Raw genomic sequence first — 17,537 nt, 5'->3', positions numbered from 1 at the left:
TAGGGGTTCTTCAAGTTGACAAGGTTCGACTGGCTGTGGACACTTTGGATTTGAGTTCTTTTTGTTGGTCTGTTGTTGGATATTCTGAACACCTTTTGTTGACTTCAGATCGTCATGGTTTTGTATTATATGTAATTGTACTTTCCTTAAGAAGGCTCTTGAGCCTGTCTGATGCTTTTTGATTTCTTTCTTCTTGTTTTTGTTTGTTATAACTTCTCTTTTAGATAAGTTGAATATATCAAAATGAGTACATGGAGGAGGCAGGATTTGCTTGTAAGATGGAAAGTTCTTCTTGCGGGTTTGGAATCGGAGGCTGAGTTGGTTGTTGAGGTGGGTTTAGTAGCATTGATCTCATCAGGTTGAGTCTCTACTGTATTTGGAGGAATTGAAATAGCTGAATCCTTTTGCTGTTTGTCATCTATCATTCTTTTAGTTATTGTTGCCAGGGTTTTGGTCAAGTATTGTTGATCTTCTCGATCTGCTCGAGCCATGTCCGCTAGGAGAGCTTGCCATATTCTTGTGCTTTCTGCTTCGTGATTTATCCTGTCCTGTAGATTTGCTATGAATGATTCCATGTATGTCTATTTAGTGTGGTTCATGGCCAAGAGCGTGGCCTGATCTTTTGTGGCTTCGATCATAGCTTCTTGAATTTTAAGAAATTGGACCATTGCTACTGATAGGACTGCAATTAGTGTGTTCTGTAGGTCAACCATCGTGGTTGGTATTCTTTCATGGGGGTTAGAGCTATTATGTCTTGGATGGCATTGGTCTTCCTGCGCCTTGTGGGTGAAGTCCAACGTCGGTGTAGGAGAAAGTTCATGTGTCAAATCTGGTGGATTATTAAGTGTGTTGTTCAGAGAGCTTTTGGGTAGTATTGCTTTGTGTTTTGCTAGATTTGGAACTGGAGTCGAAGTTGTGTGTATGTTACTCAGTATCATGTTGTAGAAATCGCCAAAGATTTCCTTTTTCCTTTTGTGTGAGTTCATTATTGATTCGATTTCTGTTATGTCTAGCGATAATCTTGCAGCTCGCCCACTAGATGGAGGGAGTGTCTTCTCCCTTGGTAAATCCGTTGTGGCTAGTTGTCTAAACGTTGTTTGCCATTTTTGCTCCGCTAGTCTCGCTTTTTCTTTCAAGCAACTGTCTTTTGGTGTGTTTATTTTTGACGTCGTCTTGGTTTATCTTGGTACTGATCTTCTGTTGTGAAGGCATTTTATCCTCTTTAATACCTCTCCCTGTCACCAGGATATTATTCTTCATTGTGGAGAGGTGGCTCAAGAATTGAGGCTGTGTGTTGGCATGGTCTATCTTATCTTGGGTGGCAGAGGTATTTGAGTTCGGGATGGTGAGTGGTTTTGTGGGGAGTGTCTGAGGATCTTTTTCATTTGGGATAGGCACCTGTCTGTCGTTTCGCGGATACAGGTGTATGTGAGTCTTCCGGTGCTACGGTCGCTGAGGTTATCTCAGCATTGGATTCTAAGCAGTTCAGTGTGTTATTGCTTATGGGATTTGGAGAGTCCCGGATTACTGAATTACTGTGGTTTTCCCCACTTTGATTTCTGAATCAAGTCTCAGCGGGCTCAGGAATCTAGTAGGGCTTCTTGGTTGGGGAGAGGTTATTGTTGGTGTGTCACTTGCCTGTGTAATGGTTGTCGTAGTTATTTCTGGGACAGGTAGAAAGGCTTTCATTCAGTGCTGTAGATTTAGTCGCATTATGGTTATTTGTTAATTTTCCATTTTGTTTCTCTCTGTCTGGTTCTTGGTCCTTTGAGGGTAGACATTTCGATGTTTTCCTTTTTTTTTTTTTCAATGACTGGAGTCGCGTTGTGACCAGGAGGGAGCCGTCCTCTAGGTACTGGTGGTTGATCTTTGCCGCCTCCAACCGAACAGCGGAAAACAGTTTCTTTCAGGCACCCTTGTCACCACAGCGGGCTTCATGCGAGGGCGGCGAGGCTCTGATTAAAAGGGCACTTCCTGTGGGCGTGGCTTACTCGGGTCAAGTGATCCGTCAGCTGTGCAATTTAGTTCAATTTACCTTTCTATTACGAGCGGATATTGAGGTTTCGCCTTGTGAACGGTTTCCTGTGTTACTGTGCCAAGTCGGATGTAGGTATTACATAATTCAAACCCAAAGGGACGTTGGGGAGTCAAGCTTGGGGGGCTTCGGCACCCATGCTGAGGTGCTCACCTGTTCGCCCACTCCTCACTTCTTCCGCAAAGTTCAAGAGGCCGGGAGTCACACACTGTTTACCCCAATGGCGATCGTTATGCTACCAAGAGACAATAGCTTTGACAGACTGGTCCGGCACCGCGTGGGTGCTCATTCGGAAGTCTCTGTAAGGTATCCAGCTAAGAAGTGGCAAAAGCGAAAGTGGCAAAAGGTTAGATCAAGAAGAGAATGAGCAATTGTGAATCAAAGTGGCCCTGCAACGGGCCAAGCAAAATTCTGCGCACAGTTGAAAGTCTTCGATTTTGATGAAGTAGAGAAAGTTTGGATAAGTAGATACAATTGGTCCGAGCCCGGTGGAGGGTGACCCGGGGTGAACAGTAAACGACTCGAGAGGTTGTATATGTGAAATCCTAAGAAGAAAGGAACTTTAATGTTTGTCGTGTTGCATTAGGTCCTCTGGAATAAGAGACTTTGAATGGCAGAGCCTTTGGCACAGAAGGCCCTGATGTTGAGGTTTTGAACTGCATCCTCGTGCTAGAGAAGCCAGAGACTGTGCTAAGCTCAAGTGTGCCACTTTGTCCCATGCTGAAAACATGGGGAAGGGAAGCCAACTGCTTGAATATACCAACATATCATTTCTTGAACACCTTTCTTTTACACAACATTGTTTCCCACACTATTTGTATTTAGAAGTAAGGATTGGTAATAGGTTTATTAGTATAGGCCCTTTCATTTTGACAGAGTCAAATAGGACTGTTGTTATTTGATGATCGTAGCCTGCTCCCATCTTTAGATTTAGGATTATATAGGCGTTTTTCAAACCCAATTGAAGTTCAATAAACACCCTTGCACTGTGAACACTTGTGTCTGCCTTACTGTTTGATACCATGCCTTCATTACTGGGGTCGGATGCCGGTCTACACGAAATGTGAAGTGCAAGGGTGGGAGGGTAAGAGGGGAGAGTACAAGTGAAAAAGGGGTGTAGGGGAGGGTGGGGGCGGAAAAGGGCGAGTGCTAAGGGGAGGGCAGGAGGCAAAGTGCCAGGGACTGCTTCGGGTGCAGGGGGTGAGGTTTCCCATGCTAAGTGCAAGTAGGGGGTGGACTGGGCAGGGGGCCTGGTGCCCTGTAGAACTAAGAGGGAACCAGGCAGCCAGTTGCTGCGGCAGATGGGGGCGTTAGCAGGGGAGAGGGAAGGAAGAAGAGAAAAGGTGGGCCTTGAGGAGCTTCCGGAACTGAAGAGATCTGGTTGAAGCCTGAGAGGGTCAGGGAGACCATTCCAGAGGGAGACTGCTGCAGAGGCAAGAGAGATCTACTCCCCACTCTCACCTTATAGAAGCATCTGATTTGCAGAGAGTTGGACTTAGAGGAACGACGGGCTGTAGCAGGGAGGTGTTTAGGGAAAGAGTTTAGTGTATCGGGGTCCCAGGCCCCAGAAAGCCTTGTAGATGATGCAGAGGGTCTTGAACTTGACCCTAGCAGCAACCAGAAGCCAGTGAAGAGATTTTAGGGCTGGAAAGATGTGGTCCATGGGCACTGCGAACCCAGTTTACTGCTAATCTGCAGGAGTGAGCAGCTTTGAAATTTCCCAACGTCCACCTTACTTCTGAAATGTTTCCAGAGGAAGTAAAACAATACAACATTGTACCCTTGAAGGTTTAATGCCATTTTGCCCCGGGGGTGGGAAAGGTTAAGTCACGTTTAAAAAAATAATAATCGACTGTGCTTTAACTAAGAAATTCTGCAGCACTTGATCAAAGCACTTGTCTTTTCTAGACAGAGTAAACAGGCCTATGTGCACTGTAAGGATTTGCCAGCACAAACAGTGGGCAAGAGGTTTGAGCTGAAACAGATGCGGACAATATAAGTGGGCACTAAATGCACAAGCTGTGTGAAGACATTCTGGCACGGAAGTGGAGACAGAAAGGCTGCCAGAAATATTGAGGGTTGGGCCCACTTGTCGCTCACAGCTTCATCATTTATTTCAGAGAGACCCATTCTATGTAAAGGTACTGCCATCGCACGTGCTAGGAGAACGTCTCACTTGCAAGACCAGAAATTCCACCCAAGCACAAAGGTGCCAAGCACATAATTCTTTTTTTTCTTCTTTGAACGTCCACCGACTTACTTTACCTTTCTAGTTCCTCATTAATCCTCCTCTCATCACAGTAATAAATCCCAAATGTGCCTATTAGAGACTCTAGGACTACCAGGGTTAGGCTGCCTCAGTGCACCTTGTTCTCTGTGGCAGTATCCTATGGCTAGCTGTGTGGGCTTCACGAGGTGGTGGATGCCTTTGTGAATTATAGTGGGGTTACAGCATGCTGTATCACAGAGGTGTCCCTAGCAAGCTGCCGTGCCAATTCAGTGCCAAGTCCAACAGCTAGATGCTTCCAACAAAGGAATGGCCATTGCCTGCCACAGAAAGCCCAGGCTAGAGTAGCCAAAACCAGATATTAAAGTTTAAAAAAAAGAAAAGAAAAGTAAATGTTGTCTGGATCATAGTTACAATTCCCTCCTGCATGGAAGCCCACGGGAAGACCCCCTCAAAGAATGGATGTGGATCCCCCAGAGTACGGTTGGCAGCTAAAACTTTGAATGAATGTAACACCGTGCTCGGGAGCAGAGTTCCCACTCAGCCACCAAAGTTCTATTCAACCAGAGGGCGTGCATCCTCACCTTGTTGAGCATGCTGAGGGGTCCGGAAGCACGGGAGAAGACTTGTAACAAAAGAGGAACTGTGAAGTTCTGCTGATTACTGAACTCTTCCAAGACGTTCCGATGGCAGAGCACTACCTGGTATCTGTGGATGTAAGACTTCTACAGCAATCACTGGAAACCAAGAAACCGGTGACCTCTTCTTACGGCCCAGTGGCCGAGCAGAGTCCCAAATGCTCAAGACTCCACCTACTCCAAAGAAAGCCCGCTTTTAGTGCCTACACAGAACAGACAGAAAGGGACAAACCAATAAAGTGGCGGACGCCAAGATCATGAATAACAAACATGGCTAGGAGCCGGTGGCTGCATGCCCCGACCAGGAACAGGAAAGTAAAACCAAGAGTGCCAAGGAGTGCCAAGGAGTCCATGTTATACCCAAATTACCTCTGTTGGACAAATTCTTCTTCTTCAGAAACAGACACACTTCTAGCAATCCAGAATGCTGCACCCAACTACATTTCTGCTCCTCTTTTGCAGAGCATCACCAGACGCTCCACAGTAGTTCAGATTGATTTTCATCTGCTATGGATTTTTGACAAATTTTAGGAAAATCTAGCTGAATTAATTCTGCATTTTGGTGTGGTCTGCTAAACAGGCTCTCATAAAATAGCCTGCCACTAAAGATATTAGCAGCCAGCTCATTGGCTGTGCACAGGCTGAAACACCAGCCCCTTCTATGGCACATAGCCCACCTTTCAGGAATAAGGTTACGTACAGCAGAGACATGTGCACATGAACTACAGCATCCATATACTTTCCTTTAGCAGCCTACTATTATTAGGAAGCAAGTCATACAGATGCCTCTTGGCAACCATGACTAGATAATCATCAAAGCTAGTCAGAGGAAGCATAATATTAATCCAAATGACTGCAGTGGCCAAAATAATGGCTAAGTAGAACAAGGTTTATTTTTAAATTTAACCCCCATTGTAAAACTTCATAGGTATTTATTCAGTTATAGCTGGAGGAGGTAACCTGGAAGCCTCAAATTTGGACGCTGGGCAGAATACGGCCAATCTCATTTTATAATCTAAAAATACTAAAACGTGCCAGACTATGACTGGAGCCGAACTACATGAATATGAGTCAGCCTGCAATACTTCCTCACAGAACCTACACCAGCTGATTTGAGCCCCAGCAAGGAAGGGTTCTGTTCTCCAAGAGGAGAATGTCCACTGTTTATTCAGATGCAAAGGGGGATTTCTAAAGACAAGGCTAACCCCAAAAAAGAAACTCTACGTCTGTAGCTCCTGGACTTCAATGATGTCGTCCCACAGACTTAGCTACAAAGTATCCCTATGTATACTCCCGCCTAATCCTGTCCCTGGAGAAGGCCATTGTTGCCCAGGAGGCACTCTCATAGGCTGGAGTGGTCAAGTGACAGCAGGCCTTGGAAGAATCTACAAAACAATGCAGCAGATCCAGCCTGACCTCCCAGTTAGGAAACATTTCAGAACCACTACTGATGTGGGGTTCTAGGAAGTCAACATTTCTGGACCTGCAAAGGTTTCACAAAAAAAGGCTACAGAAACGCATTTGAGAGCTAGGCTGAAGAGTAAGTTTTAGCGCAAGGAGATCATCAGTTTGATACAAAGTAAAAGTAAAATACACAAGAGCTTCTTAAGAAACAGATAATAAAAAGTAAATTAAATGACTTATATGTGGGATACATTACTCAATGTAATCGTATTTTTGATGCTTGTATCTGCTTAGATTCACATGCTCTGCATAGTCCGACTAATCTTGTAATGCTCTGCGGTGGTAGCCGCAGAGTATTACAAGATTAGTTTTCAAAACTCGAAAACGGACGTCGACAGGCCGTGTTAGTAATACTATCCCTAGTGTGACATGTACTATACCCATGGTCCTTCATGCGTCAAGGTCCATCATTTTGTTTGTTTCTGACATGAGGTTGCATGAAGTGTAGTGCGAGTACAGATGTGATAAAGCAGAAACTGTGATAAACCAGAAAAAATCTATGCGCCTTCGACTCCAGTAGGGGAGGAAGGGTGGGCACATGTGAATCTAAGCAGATACAATCATCAGAAATACGATTACGGTGAGTAATGTATCCCTTCTGAGCCTTGTGCATCTGCTTAGAACACATGCTCTGCATAGATTAGCGAGCGGTATCTGGAGAAGGTGGGATGTGAGACAGTACAGCGGCAAATAGATGTTTTAGAACTGCTTGTCACACCTGTGAATCTACTTTAGAGCGAATGGCAATAAAATAATGCTGTGTGAAAGTATGAATGGAACTCCATGTAGCAGCTTTGCAAATGGCGCCTAGAGGGACGTTTGCAATGAAGCTTACGGTAGCTCTTGTGCCTCTGGTAGAGTGAACCCTGGGAGTGAAAGGTTAAACTATTTTGGATAGGGAATAGCAGAGCTGTATGCACTCCACCGTCCATTTGGAGATGGTGTTTTTTGATATGTGATCGCCCTCTCTCCCAGGTGCTATGGAAACCAACAGCTGGTCTGTTTTCCTTAGGGGTTTAGTTTTGTTCACATACTGCAAGACCGCCCCCGTACAATAAGTGTATGGGGGCTTCTCTCAGCTGAGTTGGATGGATTTTGAAAGAATGTAGGATGGTCTATGGATTAACATGGAACTTTGAATTCAACTTCGGTGAAAACCTTGGATGTGTTCTGAGTACAACCTTGTCCTTGTGGATTATGAAGAAAGGGTCTGGTACGGACAAAACTTGTAGCTCACCGACTTGTCTTATAGATGTGATGTCTATTAGGAATGCAGTTTTGTAAGTCAAATGTTTTAGGCTGGCTTTGCGCATAGGCTCAAAGGGGCGGACCCATGATTTTGGAGAGCACAACATCAAGATCCCAACCCAGTAGAGGGTTAGAGATGGGAGAGCCTCTTTACCCCTTCCATGAATGCTTTAATGACTGGAACTTTCCACCAGGACACTTAGTTCTGTGAAGTGGTGCAAGCCGACAGAGCTGCCAAGTGTACTTTGATGGAGTTGAATACTAGGCCAGAGTCTAGTAGGTAAAGCATGTAATGTAGAATGTTAGCTGGTGAACATTTGATTGGGTTTATGGTTTGTGAGCTGAAGCATATCATAAACCTCTTCTACTTGTTAAAATGGAAGTGTCTGGTGTTGGGCTTCCGTGCCTCCGTTGGGATATCAATACACCTTTGTGGAAGATTTAAGTGGCCGAATTCTAGGACTTCAGGAGCCAGGCTGCCAAGTTCATAGATTGAGGCCGAGGGTGGAGGGATGCTCCTTTGTTATTGTGTTAGCATGTTGTATGGGCACGGAAGCTTGATTGGGTCGCACATCGCCAATTTGAGCAGAAGTGGAAACCAAGGTTGTCTTGACCACATAGGAGCAACCAGGATTAGAGTCACTTGTTCCTGGTACATCTTGTGCACTATCCTGCTCAGAAGAAGTGTCCGGGGGGAAAAGCGTAAGCAAATTTCCCTGACCAGTTCATCCACAGGGCGTCCCCCTTGGAACCTGTTGGGCAAACATGGATGCAAAGTCTGAGCATTGCGCGTTTAGGCTTGTGGCGAACGAGTCTAATGGGGGATGAGCCCATTGTGAGAATATTCCATCTAGGATATCTTTGTTGAGTTGCTAATCGTGTTCTTCTGGTAGAGGGTATCTGTTTAGAGTGTCTGACAGAGAATTGAGTTTCCCTGGAACGTAGTGCGGGATTAGGAACATGCTCCACTTGAGTGCCAACTTCCATATTTTATGGGATAGCTTGGACAGACAGAGTGTGTGCCTCCCTGCTTGTTTATGTAGAACATGGCAGTGGTGCTGTCTGTAAGGACTTGCACTGTTTGACCTGTATGATGTTTCTGAAAGGCTTGAAGACCCTTGAGAACTACCAAAAGTGTCAGGAAGTCGATGTGTTTTTTGGGCTGTAGCACGTGTTCACAGGCCATGGGCTGTGTGGTGGAGGAAGTGAACCTGCCCATCCGGCGTGTGAGGCATCTGTAGTTAGGATCGCTTGTGCTGGTGGAATGTGGAAGGGTTTTCCTTTCAGCAGGTTGTCCCTGGACTACCAGCGAAGAGCCTGTACCAGGGTTAGCGAAACGACCACTAGATTGTTCCATTGACTGCTTGCCTGAGACCATTGTTTCGTTAACAATTCCTGCATTGCGCTCATGTGGAGCCAAACAAATGCATGAGGCCATCATCCCTAGCAAGCGCATTGCCTTGCGTACAGTTATCTGTCGACCGGCCTTGTAGTGAGGTAATTGCAACAGCATGTTTCGTTTGATGGGAAAGCCAGCACCTCTTTTGTCTTCATAATTGCTCCCAGACATTAGGCCTCATTACGAGTCCGGCAGTAACCACAGCGGTAAAACAGCCTGGTTACCGCCGGACTGGTATTACCATTCCTCCTCCATGACTCCCGGAATTACCAGGGCATTACAGCCCTGGTGTCCCAGGAATTCCATAGGACTCAATGGGAATGGGGAAGTGGAAACACCGGCACCATCTCGTGATGGTGCTGGTGTTTCCACGTCCACCTGCAGGCAGGAGGTGTTCAACCCGCCAGGTCAGACCTGGCGGGAAGATCACCTCTCGCCTGCAGGACTCGGGATCAGGCAGTCCGGAATTAACAATGGCGGTGGGTTTACCGCAACTGTTAATTCCGGACTGCCCGACCTGTAATGAGGCCCATTGTTTTATTTGGCTGGGGTCTAGACTTGATTTCTTTTCGTTGATGGAAGCCCAAATTGAAAAGGAGGTCTATTGTCTTTTGGGTATTTTGTTTGCATATTTGAGGAGATTACCGTCCAGATAAGGGTAGACCGGGATTGACCCTCTGCGCCGGGGTGCCGCTACTACTGCAAGCACCTTTGTGAATACTCTTGTCGCTGAGGCGATGCCGAAGGGGTGTACCTTGAACTGGTAGTGAACCTCCGCTATCTTGAGCTGCAGATATTTCCTGTGCGCATGCATCTTTCATATCCAATGTTGCCATGTAGTCCTCCCGTTTTAAGAGGGGGATAACCTCTCGAAGAGTGGTCATGCCAAAACTTTGGGGCTTGAATTTCTTTTGCAGGGTGCAGATCTAGTACTGGGTGCATGGAAAGGCTTTTCTTTGGCACAAGGAAGTACGTTGAATAAATACCCTTTTTTACCTGATTTCCTGGGACGATCTCTATGGTGTTCTTTTCCAGCAGTCTCTTTACTTTTTCTAACAGTATGCACCGCTCTTCTGTCGTCATTTTCCTGTGTCTTGGTGGGCGGTTGGGTGGGTTTCGCAACAGTTTGATACAATACCCGCCTGCGACAGTGCACAACATCCACTTGTCTGATGTTATGCCCTCCCAGGAGTGGCTGAAGTGTGAAATTAAACCTCCTACTTTCATAGCAATGCGAGGGGCCCTGCAGAAATGCATCATTGTTTCAGATGTGTGGAGCCTCTCCCAGGTGAGGTTCTGCCTCTTCCTCTAGATCTTGCATTTCCTCTTTGAAAGCCAGAAGAGGAAGATTGTCCTTGCGATGGTCCCGAAGTTGAAGGCTGTCCGCCCAGAGTGTATCCGGAGAAGCGTTGTGAACCTCGACCCCAAAACTTTCTGGAGTTTGAGGAGCCCCGTTGTACATAGGGCTGGTTTGCTATTTGGCCAATGGATTTAAGAGTGTCATACTCCTCCTTTGCGTTCTTGAGGGCTTCTTCGACAGCCTTACCGAAAAGTGCATTGGGTTTCAACAGCATGTTAAGGAGGGAGGCCCGAGTTTCTAATTTAAAACCAGACTGTCTGAGCCAGACGTGGCGCTTGATGACAGTGCCCCTTGCGATGATGCAGCCAGCATGGTCTGCTGTATTAAGATTATTTTTTAGGATGCAGTTTGATGCCTACTTACCCTCTGTGATGGTACTTAATAAATGAGATTTTAGGGGTTCTGGAACCGCATCAACCCGGTGTCCACCTGATGTTAGAGACTGTTGGGGAGAACTCTCAGAAATGTGCTAATTCCTCTCTACCTTAGAGACCCGAGCCCTTTTGCTGGACTCTAGGATTTAAATGTTTTGCCTGGAGAGAGTGAGACCCTTTTTTCCCACTCTCTCATGTATTTTAATGTGATTTTGAACACTGGGTTTCTTTTGGTTGTGGAGTCTGATAAACTCCAAAGGCATCATCTTTTACATTGTGTCACACAGCACCTTCAGTGCAGTGAGACAGGGAAATCTTCCAGATTTCCCCAAGGTTTAAATACGTTCTCTTGAATAACCAATGTTTCTAAGAGCAGTAAAGTGAAATTGACTTTACTTACATTTGTAACTTTCTAGATCCAGCACACACCATCTTACAATCGGGTGCTGGAGGGTTACTTAGTATCTCCTTTGTCTAGCTTCTCATGTAACATGTTGTATGTTACCCTTTCCTCAATGAATGGCTGGTGCCAGTGGTTTACTTTTAACTACTGTGGTGTGCATTTACCGCGGGCTGCGTTTGCAGCTGCAGTAAGGCACCCAAGGGTGCCATTTTTGTCAAAATGGCCCTGGTTGTCCTTTTTCTACATTTCATGTAGAAAGGTCCTTCTTGAGATTCACTCTGCACGCCAAACCAGGTTTGGTCCCTTTGTTTGTTTTGTCTTTGGCGGGATCCATGATTGAAACCCACCTCTGGCTTCAGGGTGTCTGTCAGGGAAGGAAGCGAGGGAGGTGCCCGAAACTCCCTGTACTTAGTCTCCTAGGAGACAGGTATGCACTCAGGTGATTGGCCGGCTGGCTGTCCGGCAAGGACAGCCACTCTGCTGGGTGACTGACAGCTAGGCTGGAATGAATGGGAGAAACCTGCATAAAAGGCAAAGCTTTTTGGCTTGGAAGGCAGAGTCGACCACTGGATGAAGGAATTTGAAGAAGAACTTGAAGAAGACACCTGCCGCAGCTCCTGGACCACTGGTTTGCCCAGTGAAGCCCTGCTGCTGTGCTGAAACTCCAAATTTGCATCGACCGAGAAGCTCCTGCAAGGACGACTTCTCCCTTTGAGGTGGTGGGACCAATCAACTCCAAAGTAAGCCACCTGGACATCCTCTCGAAGATGGTTGAAATTCCACTGCAGTTGCTGCAAGAACTGAATAGCCAGGGACAGTAACACCAGATCGTGTGTGTTGCTTTTAAGCTGGCCAAGAGCTCCAGCAAGATCCTCCGGACTCCCAGGAAGCAGGACTGACTGAGCCTGAGCCACCTCAACAGAGTGCTGGACCCCAGGTGCAAGGAAAGCCCATATCGACAGCCAGGAATCATGGTGTTGCTATTTGCGGTAGACGCAAGGAACTGATACACGGAAGTGCCACTTGTTTGAGGATTGCCGGTTACGGTCAGCGACCGTCCCATTGCAGTGCAGGAGTCCCCAGACGTCCTCCCTCTTGTCCCCATGACTGAGGCCCAGTAACACCAGGATCTGCAGAGCTGCACAGGACCTGAAGTCATCTGCTGCCCTTTTTCTTCAACCTAAAGGTATTTTACAGGCTAAGAGAACTTACACCTTGTTGTGTAACTGCAATTGTTCTCTGATGGTGAGAGCTGTTGTGGTTGCTCTGCAGAGCTGCTGATAGCTTCTTTACTTCACATGTCTAAACAGCTTGTGGCCCTGCTTTGAATTCTTCTTTTCTACAAAGACTTCTAAAACATTGTGCAAGACGTTTACTTGCCTGCCAGAAGTGCCTCAGCTCACCTAGACTTTTGCCCAGTTGACCTTGATCCCTGAATGACTCTGCTACTCTGTGACATTGTATCTTGACCTTCTTCGAGGAAGGGGTTAACTAACTTTGCATTGGGAGTTACCAAAAGTACTTACCTGCGTCAGAATATTTGTGTGATCTCTTGTTCTGCTCTAATAACCTTTTTTTGTTGGCCAAACTCTCGAGTCTGATTCTAAATGCAAACAGTGGTATATTAATGTCCACAGTCTCCTAGTTACTAAAATCACCTGAGGGTGTAGGAAGTGTCCGTGTGCCATCCCAAAAGGGTACTTACTGGTTTAGAAATATGAAGAGTGTGGATTTTGGAGTGTATTTGTGTGTTACTATTATATTGCCCCCTTCTGAAGAAGGCTTACTCTGACTGTTAAATTATTAATTGTTTAATCAAGAAACCTTGTGTGTAAGAGTTTATTTGAATACTTGTCACTGTGAATCTCTGTGCAACTCCCCTACAGCTCACATTGATCCCTCTTGAGATAAGCCTGGCTGCTAACCACGCTACCAACCTGTGTAGTACAGACTTATACCAAAGGTTGGGTTCCTATTGCCAGGAGGTCAGGGTTGTTGTAGTGCACCCAAAGGGTACTGCATCCAATCTTGCCTAACACCGCTTCAACCTGGTGTCCACCTGATGTTAGAGACACAATCAACTCTCCAGTGAATATGGAACGTATACTTAGATGTTCCCTGAGAGCCAATCATATCCCCAAGTAGGTTTCTGTAGTTTGCCACGTAGTGCAATGTCATTGATGATGAGTTTCTACTATAAAGTTATTTTCTTCTGAAATGTATTGGACTCGAGCAAACGGATGATGTCCGTTGTAACCTCCCTGTTTTGACAATTGCAAATAAAACAGAACTGAGTTTTGACAACTTCCTGAATCAGTTTTGATTATTGATGTTTGAGTAAATTCTGCATCCCCATCCTTCTCTAAGTATCGCTATCTTGACTTAAAGGGCCATAGGTGGGGAGGAGGAGAAGTGTGGAAGATCTACTGCCACCACGACAACGGATTCTTCAATGCCCGATGACCGAGAGCGCTGCAAGCCAAACATGCGTCCCAACAGTGGTCGGCCCCCAACACTCAAGACAGAATGCATGGGGGCCCAAGGCCGGGAACAAGTAGTTGCATGAGGCACATCTTGTGAATCCTCCAGCGGCCGACATGCGCCAGGGGAGGCGAGGCATCGAAGAAAACTAAGAGTGAAAAAACAAACCTGGGAGCAAGCAGAAAGCTAAAAAAGTCTCCGGGATTGCTGCCAGGTTTGACACCATCCGTATGGGAAAAAGGGACTGAGGAAGAGGCGTCGGAGGGCGGGGCCTTGGCGTGGCGTTCCCACACCCGACTGCACGCGCTATACTAAATTTAAAGGGGAAGCTCAATTTTATTGCTGCCAAAGGTTCCGGTACCGTACCCATGTTGGGCGACGCCCACAAGGATGGAGGAAAGGGAACGGGACGTATGAGCAAACCAAATACGAAGGTCTAACAGAAAATGCCCGGTGCTCACTCAGGTGATGGTAACCAGGCAAATCACCTAAGAGAACCAGAATGCAAGGGCTCAAAAAAGATCTTACCTGCTTTCGGGAAACCAATCAAGGAGGGAGCCAGAGCCAGGTGGGGGTTGTCTCACAATGTGTGTAAGAATTGCAAAATGGCAATTGGGAACTAAAGGTTTGCGGTGTGCGATTAACCAGCTTTAGGAATCTTTACACTTAAGAGATACTTGCTGACGGTGTTTTGTGTAGAATTGTTGGCTTATAAGGCAATACCTCTCATTTTAGAAACAAATATGGCCTCTAGGGGTAGAAAGGCAAGCCAGCTAATACAAAGATGATCATAGTTCATGGTTCCTGAGACCTGTCTAGCAACAGAGTAAAGTGAAGAGCTCAAGAGACGTGAAAGCACATTTGGAAGAATGGTATTGCTTTCATCAATAAGGGAACATAGCAATGATTGCATTAATGTTTTGAAGAGGGCTGAAGGCACAAAGGACTTAATTTCCTGAATAAGAGAAAGCTGAACATTGGCAATTTGGGCTTTTTTTCAGCCATGTGATCCTTCAGTAAGAGCTTCTTGTAAAGCCAGAAGCCAAGGGATTTTGCCGAAGTAGCTGGTGTTGGGAAAGGACCATCTTTAGTTGAATAAAATTAAGGGGAGAGCAACTCATCGTTCTTAAGAGGGCTGAACAAAATTAATTTGCACTTGCTATGGTTACATTTTATGCTGAATGCCACCATCCAAACCTCAATTTGTTGTAAGCAAGACTTTAATATTTTGAAATCCGTAACCGATAATAACCATGTGTAACTATTGTTGGCATATTTGCGAATTCCGGCCCCATGCTTTGAGAGGCTGTGCCCAAATGACTACACACATATTTGAAACAAAAAAAGTGCAAGAATGGAGCCTTGTGGATCACATAAGAGAGGCAAGGCACAAGAGTCCATCTGGATATCCTGAGATTTCTCAGTTATGAAGGAGCAAATACAACTTACAACCTGATTCCCAATCATGTGGGCACTGATAAGGGAACAAAGAACCTTATGACTGACCTACCAAATGCTGCTGTTGAAATAAGTAGCAACAGGAAGCACAGATTATTCTGTACTGTACAACCTATGGAATCTGGACCAATTGGTGTAGAGCAGATTAAACTTCTCTACATGGGTGAGTAGTTGATTGGAAACAAACATTCCCAAGACTCTTGAGAACAGTGGTTAAGTTGGTGATCAGCCAGTAGCAGCTCAGGCCCTCCGGGTCTAATGAGGTTTTCAAAGGGGCATAAACAAAGCAGTCTTCAAGCAGGACGACACTATTCCTTTGGTGAGGGGTTAACAAGCATACAGAAAGGCAGAAGCGCTTCACCAGAAGTGTGTCAGAGCTCTGGCCGGAATTACATCATCTTTATAAGGAGAAGGTTTCAGGGAAGCCAAGATAAGAGCCAACTCATTGGGCAAAAGAGGGTAAAAAAATACTCATAGTAGAATCTCACAGGGCTGTGAAGAGCCATTTTTCCACTACAAGCTTTCTCATTTAGTGTATTCTGAATTGTAGCTATAGTTTCCATAAAAAACATTATTTTGACATATTCCTCCAAAGAGTATTCAAGTCTGGGACCCATAAGGGAATGAATACACTATTTAAAAAAAACAAAATTTCAATTGGTTGCACACCAAAGATGAGAAGACGACTTTGCACCCATAAACCTCTGGGTCTTCAACGACAGTCCCCAATGGCCATGACTTGCCTGGTGGAATTAACTTTCCTGGTACCAGTTTGAGAGACCTCTATCCACAACTGGTTTAAAGTCACACTGCCCCCCATGTGTTCTTATCGGTGCACATGTCCACTCCTGCAGCCACCTAGGCCTGACTCACGAGTCTGGGAATCCGGTATGGGATCAAACAGAAGAACAAGTTACTTTCTTACCTGGTAACGTTCTTTCAATGGGCTGTTCCTCCGACGTATTCCACATCTTTGACAGCGATTACGACAGTTATGCTGCTTCAGAAAACTTTTTAGGTGTAGGCGTCCTGCATCGATGACGTCAACACGCTCCCTCGAGGACCTCCTCCGACGGTCGACATCACCGGGTGTTATGTAGGACGCACGACGCCCGTAGCCTCAGTTGTAGTTTCTTCCCCCCAGAACGTGTGGCACCAATCTCCTGCCAGTATTACTACAGAAAGCCTTGTGGAAACAGAAGCTGCAATCGCATAAGAAATTCTGTAGAGGGGCATGTAGGGAGGGTACGAAGTGGAATACGTCAGAGGAACATCCCACCGAAAGAACGTTACCAAATAAGAAAGTAACTTGTTCTTCGAGGGGATTGTGTCCTCCGACGTTTTCCACATCTTTGACAGACTCCCAAAGCAGTATCAACGTAAGGAGGTGGGAAAAGAATTAAGAATTTTTTAGAATGCCCAATCAAATTGCAGAATAGAGGACTTCCTTGCCAAAGGCCAAATCTTGCCCATGGATAGAGTCCAGGGAATAAGGTTTCACAAAAGTAAGGACAGAGGCCCATGTGGCTGCTTCAAAAATATTGCGAATAGGAACACCCCTCTGTAGTGCAGTGGAGGCAGCCATAACCCTAGTAGAATGAGCCAGTAAGCCTACTGGAGGGTTCTTTCCCACCAAACGATAGCACTCAGAGATCGACAAAATGATCCATCGAGACAAGGTCTGCTTGGAAACAGCCTGACCTAAACACCTTCCAGCGTAACCAACAAAGAGCTGATCGTCCACTTTGACCCGGGACATCCGAGAGAGATAGAAACTCAAAGCTCTCCTAGGGTCCAACCGATGGAGCTTCTCCTCTTCCTTACCAAGATGGGGAGGAGGATAGAATGTCGGAAGAATTACCTTCTAGCTCAGATGGAATTCTGACACAACCTTCGGAAGAAAAAAAGGACAAACCCTAAGGACAAACCTGTCCTTATGGAACACAGTGAAGGGTGGTTTGGCGGAAAGGGCCTGCAACTCACTCACTCTGCGTGCGGAAGTAACCGCAACTAAAAATACAGTCTTAAAGGACAACAGTCACAACGGACAAGAATGTCAGGGCTCAAACAGAGCTCCCATTAGGATCTTTAAAACCAAATTCAAATCCCATCCCGGCACCTGGAAAGGCGACGGTGGAAACACATTAGTTAGCCCTTTTAGAAACGGAGATATCAAAGGGATTTTAAAATAAGAACATTCCTCAGACGAGCGCTTAAATATGGACAGGGCCGCCAAGTAACCCTTAATGGTACCCACATGCAGGCCCTTGTGGGCTAAAGAAGGCAAAAAAGACAAAACCAAATGAATGGAACATTGGAAAGGATCCACATTCTGAACCCTGCACCAGTCGCAGAACTTCTTCCAACGGCAACGGTACAGGGATTTCGTTGCGGGCCTTCTGGCCGAAAGCAACACCTCCATCACGTCTTCAGGAAGGTCCCAATCCTTA

The 17,537-nt window shown here is 45.9% G+C and overlaps 1 protein-coding gene across 3 annotated transcripts in view; it reads right to left on the bottom strand.

The window, feature by feature from the left end:
* The window catches only part of GGCX (gamma-glutamyl carboxylase), a 485,190-nt gene that overhangs the window by 54,779 nt on the left and 412,874 nt on the right, over window positions 1–17,537 (bottom strand). The window lies entirely within an intron of this gene.

Source organism: Ambystoma mexicanum, chromosome 10 (genome assembly GCF_040938575.1).
Source record: "Ambystoma mexicanum isolate Mex_15411 chromosome 10, UKY_AmexF1_1, whole genome shotgun sequence".
Taxonomy (NCBI): Eukaryota; Metazoa; Chordata; class Amphibia; order Caudata; family Ambystomatidae; genus Ambystoma; species Ambystoma mexicanum.
The sequence above is the reverse complement of the archived record's forward strand: the minus strand, read 5'-3'. Positions and strand labels throughout refer to the sequence as shown.